Source organism: Platichthys flesus, chromosome 22, assembly GCF_949316205.1.
Source record: "Platichthys flesus chromosome 22, fPlaFle2.1, whole genome shotgun sequence".
In the NCBI taxonomy this organism is placed as follows: Eukaryota; Metazoa; Chordata; class Actinopteri; order Pleuronectiformes; family Pleuronectidae; genus Platichthys; species Platichthys flesus.
In genome coordinates, this window is record NC_084966.1 from 5494843 (window position 1) to 5504983 (window position 10141).

The window sequence follows — 10141 nt, forward strand, 5'->3', positions numbered from 1 at the left end:
AGAGCAAAGAGAGGCGACGCAGGCTGGAATAAATAAAGACAGAGCGAAGGAGGAGGCGATGGAGGGAGCGTGGGTGGGTGATAGAGGTGGAGAGAGAGAAGGAAAGAAAAAGAGAATGGAAGTGAGAGTGAGGAGAATTTGAGAGTGACCCCCGAAGCCGGCGTTTCCTCCTCACTCATCTGAAATGTGACACTTTCATGATTACGCTGGACCATCTTTTTTTGGGGAGGGGGGGTCTTAATCTTGAAAGGATGAGCGAGGACAAGGGGATGCAAGGGGATGGGAGAGAGAGGGAGGAGGAGAGGGGGGGGGGGTTGAGGCATGGCGATGAAAGTGTAGGTTAACATGCTCCTCCTCCTGCTGGCCACCTAACAAATTGCCCTGTGAAAGCAGAAGGGATGGATAAATAAAGAACGAAGTAGAAAAAAAAAAACTATATCCCTCCAGCAAATTGGCTGTCATTGGATTATCCCCCATAAAGGAGGATTTGTGCGTGTGTATGTGTGACCACCTTCTTGCATCACATAGATATTGTGTGGTTGTGTGTGTGTGCGTGTGTGTGTGTGTGTGCTGTTGGCTGTATTAGGGCCCAGGCAGAAGAGGTAGAAGGCGAGAGAGGATTGGATGTGCAATCATTGCTTCATCGGCTCCATTAAACACACCAATGGTCTGTGAATCACGTATAAACACATACACACACACACACACACACACACACACACACACACACACACACACACACGAGTTGACACATATACTAGTAACTTTAGCAATATTTCTGATATTTGCAATTATGTCACGCTATGCTATGTTGTTTTGTTATTTTATGTTATGTCAGGCTATATTAAGATTTGCCAGGCTATGTTGTGTAACGTTATTTATGATTAATTAAAAATAAACCTAATATTATTCAAACATACAGCTTTCAACATTAGTATTTCATCTTTCTGACCACATTGTGAAAACACAAGTCAAGTTTGCATAACCCTTAGCTCTATTTACAGTCTTCATATTGATACGTGCAGCTTTAAATTTGAGAATCAAAATTTGTATACTATTTCATCAGAGGTCAGAGGTCAGACTGTCCCTGAGGCTCCAGTGCAACAGTCTTATTTGATCAGTTCAGCAGTGAGACCAGTTGCCTTCCAGTTTGATGCTATAAAGGACCAGTGGTTCATGATTCAGTAGAGTCCTCTTTTATTCTCGTCTGACATCCTCTCTAAGTCCGAGCAAAACTTCGGAAATCGAAGACCTGTCGCGTTTGAGAACGTTTAGGGTTGAAAGAGACGAATTGAAGGCTCAGTGAAAACATAAAAAGAAGATACGAGCGGGATCAAGAGGAAGATGAGCGCGGAGGGTCAGTGAGTGGGCAGAGGAGGGACAGCTTGTCCGAGCCAGAGAAATCAATAAGTGCTGGAGAGTCAACAGCGTGTGGGTGGTCAATGGCTTGATTCAAGCTCATTAGCACAGTGCTTGACTCGAGCGTTTGACCTCACCGGCCCACACTCACAGATTTTAACCTACATCTGTTAATGAAGGCAGTTGTTGACACATTTGACTGCAGCACAGGAGAAATACAGAAAAACAAGAAGTGTACTCCTGGTATTACAGGGAATCAAACTGAATTTGAGGTTGTGGTTTATTCAGGGATGCTTCAGCAGGGGCGTTTCAAGGGATTTTGGGGGTCCCAGGTCAAAAGGGATCTGGGGGATGTACATCAAATCAAAATAAAATAATCAAGAGTACATGAACAGAAATAATACACACACACATTTAGATGTTAAAGTCTTCAACAAAACCTCTAACATTATGAAGCATTATCTATGAACACGTTTTAATGCCCCTTTGCTTCAGTGAGGGATTTTTTTTCCCGTGTGGCACCATCCCTGTTATCCCTCAGAAGAAAAGCAATATAGCCGACTGGATAACAAAGTAATATCCCAGCCACTCTCCTATTCTTCCCTCAGTCATTTAAAATCAAATTAAAATGACTGATAGCCACCAATCAATGGTAATTTCTGCAAATGATGCAGCACCGTTTCAAACTCCAGTAAAGTATTGATTTAGCTGCACCCCGCAGTAAGACATCTATCTTCCGTTACAAACAATCTCTGGTAATCACCTTAAACTGCCTTTTTTTTTATTATATAACGGAAGGAGGAATTAACCAGAGCCACCAGCATGCAATAGATTACGGGACATTAGAATAAAATATAATAATGCATGCAGTCGTCTTGAGGTGCTGGAGAGCTGGATGAAAATGTTGTAATGTATGCGCTCATTCTGAATTCCCTGAGGTTCTTCTTGATCACAGTCAGATAGTCACCACGCCATCTTGGTATCTTCCTCCAGCTTCATAGTAGCTTGTAGCATTTTAGCTCAAGGCTGTTTAGTAGCTAATAAGTAGCTTATTTACAGCACTTGGCAGCACCCTTAACTCGAAGCCATCAGAAAAGTGGGCGTCTGGGTCTTAGATAAACTCAAGTCAATCAATTTTAGCTCATTCACTCCCGAACGCTGCTCAATTACAAGAAAAAGGCCATTGGGTTTTGCTTTGAGGACAGATTTACAATGACAACCTTTAATCAAAGTGTAGAAGTTTCAAATCAACCTAAAACGACTGCAGAGGAGACCACACGTTGAGGATAATTGCATTACAAGTCTCATCGTGTCAATATAAAGTTCTTATGTAAGAGTTGGAAATCAGTCTTTTTTTCGCTGCGGTAATGAGTCCCTCGCTGTTTAAAGCGTCCAGCTGCTTTCTAATTGGTTGACCTGTTAGTTCGTTAATGTTTCAGTTGGTCTCGCGGCAGAGATCCACGTTGGGTCCAGATATCCTTTCTACCATGATCGGCCTGGACGTGAGTCACGGACAGCTTTTTGCTTTGATAAGGAAATCACAGGCGTCTGCAGGTGACCACCGAGATCGCCTCTGGCATGAGGCGGCGGGCGGCATCTTTTTTTTTCGACAAGGTTAACAGATGATCAGCAAAGAGTGGCTCCCCGTGGCCCTCATGTGGCCCCTGCTCCTTCCTCTCCGTCCCCCTCAGTCTCAATCAATACCTGTTAACAAAAGCTCGGTGGGGCTCCTCTCCGCTCGCCGCACTCTTATTCATATTTCAGGATGTTATTAGAGCGAGCAGCGAAATGTCAGGATCTTTACAAGGTAAATATCTTTCAGAATGTCACACGGGGGAGTCGGGGAGGAGGGGGGGGGGTGAAACTACTTTTTCTTTTTCGGCTCTGTTTTTCACTGTCACCGCTGCGAGCTGCCAACATTAGGGCAAGAATGATTTCTCTGCCAGCGGCTATTTCACAAAGCCATTTGTTTCTGCCGTGTTTTCAATGATCATATTGGCGTGGGTGTTTGCATTTTAATGGCTGGGCTGCCAAGGCTGCAGCGAGGGGGGGGGGGGGGGGGGGAGCTGCCGTGTGTGTAATGCTGCAGGAAGCTCTAAATCGAGGGCGCTCTCAGACTTCTCAGTTTGTGTGGAACCAAAATATTAAGTGTCATACTAAAGGACCAAAACTAATCCTGAACTAAAGAGGTGGTCTCTGCCCCGGATCAAACTGGACCAGGATTTGGTTTCTTTTGTTTTGACACTTTTTTAAAGATGGTTTCTGTCATTTCAGGTTATTCTGACATTTTTCTGGTAAGATGGTTTGACCGTGGCCCCAAATGCACAAGATGGCAGCGTTTGGATTATTTAGGCTTCATTTCTGGATAGTGGGAGGAAGTGGAGACCATCTTTAGATTTAGTTTGTGGCCCTGAACCCAGTCGATGCTGGTAGCGATACCATTACGATATTACTGTGTACATTAGATGCAGATGTCAGACCCTCTCCCCTCTGCCAACCAATCGATCGTCGCACTAAAGTGAAAATCCAACCAGATCGATTGTAAACAATGTGGGGAATATCAGCAGGTTAGTGCACCTTCACGTGTGTTGCCTGAGGACGCCTCTCTCTGAGGACCGTCATGTCTGCAGAGGTATTGATCCGATCAGAGATGAACAGTGGCCGAGCTGCAGGTGTAGGAAGCAGGCGTAGCCGACTCCGAGGCTCATCTCCAGTCGTGCACGTGAGGTGTGGGGCTCCGCTGCATGAGGGGGCCTGTTGATCAGAGGGGAATGAGAGTAGGACTCTGGTGGGACACACCTCCTCCTCCTCCTCCTCCTCCTTACTCCTCTTCTCCGTTTCACACATCAGCAGTGACAACAACCGCCGCCTCAGCCAGAACATGAAATGTGTATTTCTACCAGGGATCATGTCTATTTTTGAGTTGTTTGGGTGTTTTTTTTTCCCTTGCTGAACATCTGTGTGATGCTCCCGAGCGACAGCTTCGCCTGCCTTGATCAGCGAAGCGGAAAGACAGGGGAGGAGGAGAAGGAGAGAGGGAGGGAGAGAAAAGAGAAATGGCGCCGTTTCAGGTGATGACAACATCTTCGTCAACCTCTGGGATTGTGGGTAATGAGGCTCTCGTGGGAAAGCCAGCTTGGTGATGTCACGGCGCGAGATGAACAAGCACAATCAAAGATTCATTTGACAGGAAGTGGGGAGGCGAGCGGCTTGCTGCTTTGCCAGAATACATCTCGCTCCTGTCTTCTTGGTTGGGGACAATAGGAGCGGCGACAGCTCCAGACTGACCTCATTCATCGACGCCTCTGTGAGGAAGACGTCTGACAACCTCCCATCTTCACTTCACGTTTACCAGCTGCAGCTTTTCCCTTGTTCCGTGCCCACACACACACAGACACACACACACACACACACACACTCAGACACTGGGTAATTATGACTTATGGCTGACAAAGCTACCTCTCCTTTTTATTTACCCCTCAGCTTGTTGACAGCACAGACACGTCCTGTGTGTCGGTGTGTGTTGTGTGTGTGTGTGTGTGTGTGTGTGTGTGTGTGTGTGTGTGTGTGTGCATCTACTGTACACACTCTCACACCGATCCTCCTCCATGCACGCTGCAGTCACCACTCTTATCTTGCATCCGAATACAATAAATGATAATTGCAAGACAGTGACATCTCCGAATCATTCGGTCCATTTAAGAACTTACCTTAGACCCTCAATGGATCCTTCTTTGCATCTTCTAGGCCTTTGTTTTGCATGCAGGGCTGCTGCGACTGGAACACACCGTGTCATTGTGTCTCCTGTGCTGGAGAGGACTGAGCACGGATAAGAAGCAGCCGAGCTTCCCATTGTACCTCATGCCTCCCTGGCTGTGCTCACCAGGCTGCTGCTGGTGGTTTGTTCTCCTCTCGAGCTGCTGCAGCCTGAAGCAGGTGGCTGAGCTGTGAACCTCTGGTCCCACAGTGCCACCTACTGACCAAAGTGAGAGCAGGGATTTACAGTATTGTCACATGCAAAGGATCATTTAAGATGCGGCACCAATTCTTTCTCTGTTTTTTTTTCGTGAGGGAAAGAAGAAGATTGAACCACACGATAATATTCAAAAAGTAGATATTCAGTTTCATTTAAACCATTATTCAGCCCAGTGTTATTGAGGTCACTGGGGGGGGGGACTCACTTTGGAGCGAAGCTGAACCGAAGTATTAAATCGTTCATCGTTTCCCTCTCTCCTGTAACCTCGTTGCACCGGCAGAGCTGAGGCCGAGACGTCGTGGAAAGGCAACAGCCATCAATTACATCCAATTATACCGTTTAGATGTAATTGCAAACCCTCAAGGATCGCTCGTCCGTCCTCATCCCTGCACACACACACACACATACACACACCTGCAGGGGAGAGAGAGAGGGGAGAACATCGGCGTCGGTGCTGCCGACAGAGAGACGGAGGAGAGGGAGAGCAGGCCTCCATCTCCAAACGCATTTCACAGACAATCAAATCAGAGCTGGCGTTCGATGCATCACTGACAAATTGTTTATTAAACAAAAGGCTTGAATTGCAGCATAACGCAGACAGATCTGGGAGACGGAGGGAGATAAAACCCTAATGTGGCTGCACATACATATCATATGCCCTTGTATGGACGACAGCTTTGCACAAACACACCATTTATGTCCTTATTTCCAACAAGGGGGAAAACCTGCTATCATTTGCACAAAATACCGTCAGGATATAAACTCTGACTGTGCCGAGAGGTCATGAGCGGTGCGTGGAACTAACACTGTTAACACTGCTTGATTCCCACCGGGGGCCACCCACGTTCATTCATGTGGCACCACAGTAAAAAGCACTCTGGTTAAAAGCACCCAGCATATGGTATGTTAATGCTCCGATCATTTGTCTCCCGCTGTCGGCTCCCGCATTAAAACATAAGGAACCTAAAGGTCGTATGGAAGCATAATTCTTGTATGTTATTGTTTTTACAGGCGTGTGCGGAGATACTGCACACTATCATGTTATCTACTTCAAGGAGGGGGGGGGGGCACATCTTACATGTTTAATGTCATCTGGAAATAGATCATGCTGGATATCAAAGAAGTCCCGAAGATCTAACCAGGCTTGAAAGGTGGTTTCCATAAGTACAAAAACATCAGAAACATCCATTCATGCATCCGCCGGTGATCAATACTGGTTATAGACTCTTAGTCTCCATTGATATATGATATATGTATTTACTCTTTACGCTGTGACTTCACTTATATTATTATTTATTTTACTCCAGAGCAGTAAACTTCTAAACATGCACTGCCACTGATGACTGAGAGATTCCAGCTCTTTATTGTGAGGATAAAGGGCATCTGAGGGTTTGGCAGGAAAATAAAAAAAGTTTCACAGCTCACAAGCAGCCAAATATCATCAGATGAGCTCCTCGGTCAGATCTGATAACAGGGGTGTAATAAATGCAGCTCCCTCGAGGGAAACTTTGGAGTCCGGGATGTAGGGCGGAGCAGGGGACCAAAGGTCGGCTGCAGATTCTCCCGCTGCTGAATTGTTCCCCTACGTGGGGGCCATGACACCTGTCAGTCAGCCGGCGCCTGAGACCTTTCCGTGGCCACAAAGGCCGTTCGCCGGCTATTGAGCGAGCCGGCGAAGCCTTCATGAGAAATGTCATGGATGTTGTGATAAAAAAAATGAGGTCAGTGGAGTGTGAGCGGCCTGAGAGAGAGTTCTTCTTTTGGTGGAGGGGGGGGGGGGGGGGGGTGTTTCGTGTCAGAACTCCGGAGTAGGAGTGTGTCACAGTCGCCTCGCCACTGTTGGCTCTTTGAAATGTGATACAGCCGTTTGCTCATAGTGTGTGTGTGTGTGTGTGTGTGTGTGTCTGTGTGTGTAAGGAAGGTGCAGACATGTGTGTGGCTTTGTGTGTGGTCAGTAGGTGACATGGTGTGATGCATGTCTTTAATAACAGTCCATTAGCTATGTGTGTGTGTGTGTGTGTGTGTGTTAGAGAGAGGTAGAGGGAGAGAGAGTGTGCATGTGTGTGTGTGTGTGTGACCATGTGCATGCAGGAGAACAGAATGTGCGCGTTTCTCTGAGCTTCCTTTGTACTTGGGCCAAGGCCTGTACTCGTGTGAGGTAGTGCATGTTCCTTTGAGTGTGTGTGTGTGTGTGTGTGTGTGTCTGACCCTGAGTGCAGCAGAACAGAGTGTGTGTCCTCGTGTGTGTGATGGACCATGAATCAGAGCTCAGTGTGCAGGTTATTTCACGCCGCTCCCACCGGGACGGACCCGATCACCAGCCCGGCTGCTGTCTGTTACCCCCTCACCCTCAGGTTCACTGACCCCAACCATATTTTTCTTCTTGCTCCCTTCTGTTGTTTCCCCCCCCACACATAGTGTGACTTCACTCTCACTCACTCTCGTTCCACCCCATATTTCATCTTCACCCTCCCTTCAAGTTTGCTTTCTTTTTAAAAACGTTGCCAACAACCCGAGGTGGTTTCTGCACCACGACAGATGCCGGCGTGGAAAAAAAACACATGGTGCAGGTTGGAAGGCGAAAGTTCTCCCGGTCCCACGCAGATCTATTCAGCGCCGACAAACCACATAGAAAAACCGCTGATCTAGAACGCCGCTCGCCCACCACAACAGCAGGCTACCACTAATCCATCTCCCAGTACATGCTTTTAATGAGCCTCCATAACCATAATCCGTATGGTGCAGTGCAGGGAAAAGCCAAATCGAGCCGTTTCCATGACTTTGTGCTGTCAGCAAAACCTGATGAAGGAAGTTAGTGTGTGTTCTGTTTGTGTGTGTGTGTGTGTGTTACTGTCGTTGAGCATCTGTGCCATCCTGGTTGACAATTTTCCATCTGGTGAAAGTGGGACGTGTGTGGTTGTGTGTCTGTCTGTCTATTTAGGATCTGTCTGTTTACCTGCATCAGCCTGGGATTATTGGGAACAGAAGCTGATGGGAGTGGCAGCCTTGTGTGTGTGTGTGTGTGTGTGTGTGTGTGTGTGAGCAGAGGCAGAAGCTGCACAGGGCCCCGCTATGAAACACCCACAGGGCCCACATTAGGACCCCCGGGGGGCCAAATTAGAGGCCTTTAACTAAGTTAGAGATCGGAGCCCGACTGGCAGGGATTGACTGATTTCACTACAGCCCTCCGAACAAAACACACACACACACACACACACACACACACACCTCCTCTCTTTGTTTTGCAGCTGATCAGCAGAAGATAAAAGCCTCTTCCTGACAATGGCAGCCCCTCTGCTGGGGCAGTCTGCAGGGAGATCCAGACACAGAGGAAGAGCAGTAATGTATTCCTGGAGCTCACAGCCCGTATTAGAGCGTCTGCATCAGGGGGAAGTGATTTAAACTCATTTAGTGTTCAGAGGGTTTTCTCAGGGAAATCTTATTATTGGTCTTAAACAGATGTTCTTACCGGAATAACTTCCTCGAGCAAGATGTTTGTCTTCTTTATGTTTGAGGGTTTATTTAATAGTCTGTACATTGAATAATAGATCATCATTTAGATTCAAGAGCATGCAAGCAATTGAATAACATTGTTAAATGTATGGATTGCAGTTTTATTTTATGGTTAATATTATAAATAAAAGTAATTGACTTTGCTAATTTTCCAGTTATCAATAAAAAAAGTTAAATAATAATGTACATTTTCTGTGAAACAATTTTACTGTAAACTATATAAAAAACATAAAACAACACAGTAGATTTCTGTGAAACAACTTTTTCTCAAGTGAACAATTAAAAAACTTTTAAATAACGACATTTCTGTGTAGCAACTTTTTTACAGTAAACAATGGAAAGAGGGAAACAAGGTTCTTGACCAATCCAAAAGCCAAACCTCTGCTAAACCTCCACTTGCCGTGATGTTAATGAGAAAAGACTTTTATAAACAGAGACCGGCCGGGGTCACAGAGTGAATGGCGTTCACTGCCCTCATGAGGCGAATCCATCAACACCCTTGGGGGGGGGGGGGGGGGGTTTGCAAAAGCCGCTCGGTCTTCGATGTCAAGGTGGACAGGTCTGCAGGGTTCGGCAGAGCTGCTCGTAAAGCTGCGATTTATGGACATCTCCTGCGACGCTTCACAAAAGTCAGCACCACGCACAGGAAGCGGGTGGGGGGTTGGGGGGGTGGGGGGGTGAGGTGTCTTGAACCTCTGCCAGCACGCGTGTCAATCAAGACGCACTGTGTTCCAGTTTCATGAATCTGTCTGTGCTGAGGCCTTCGGTCATGACAGCGCTCGGGAGTGCGTGAGGCCTGTTTAACCTCTTAATCTCCTCCTTCTGCCACATGAAACTCGACCACATGGAGAAACAACACTGTGAGACTGTGAGACACCGTCCAAATGGACCTGTTCTGGCCCTGAAGGGACAGGGAACGGTGCTATGTGGTAACACAGCCCGGATTTATGGCTGCATGCTCTTTGACCTCAAATGTAGATTTTTCCAGATATGTTGTGCATCATTTTTATGTTCTTTTTAAAATTCGCTCCCACAGAGATTATATTCGTTAAACTCTTGGATCTCCACAAGAATTTAAAGCTTATACTTAATTTTTTTCTTATTTTCAACAAGAGGAATAAAAATAAAAAATCCAACTTTGTCTTAGATAGATTGTATTTTGTTTTTCATTAAAGGGTCAGTATATTTTCTAACACATCTTTGTGCCAGAGCCTTCTCATAACTTGACCTTTCATCTGATGGCTGTTTGGTTTTGTTTCAACCTCCTGTTTTAATTCAGTTTTCTTTATTTAA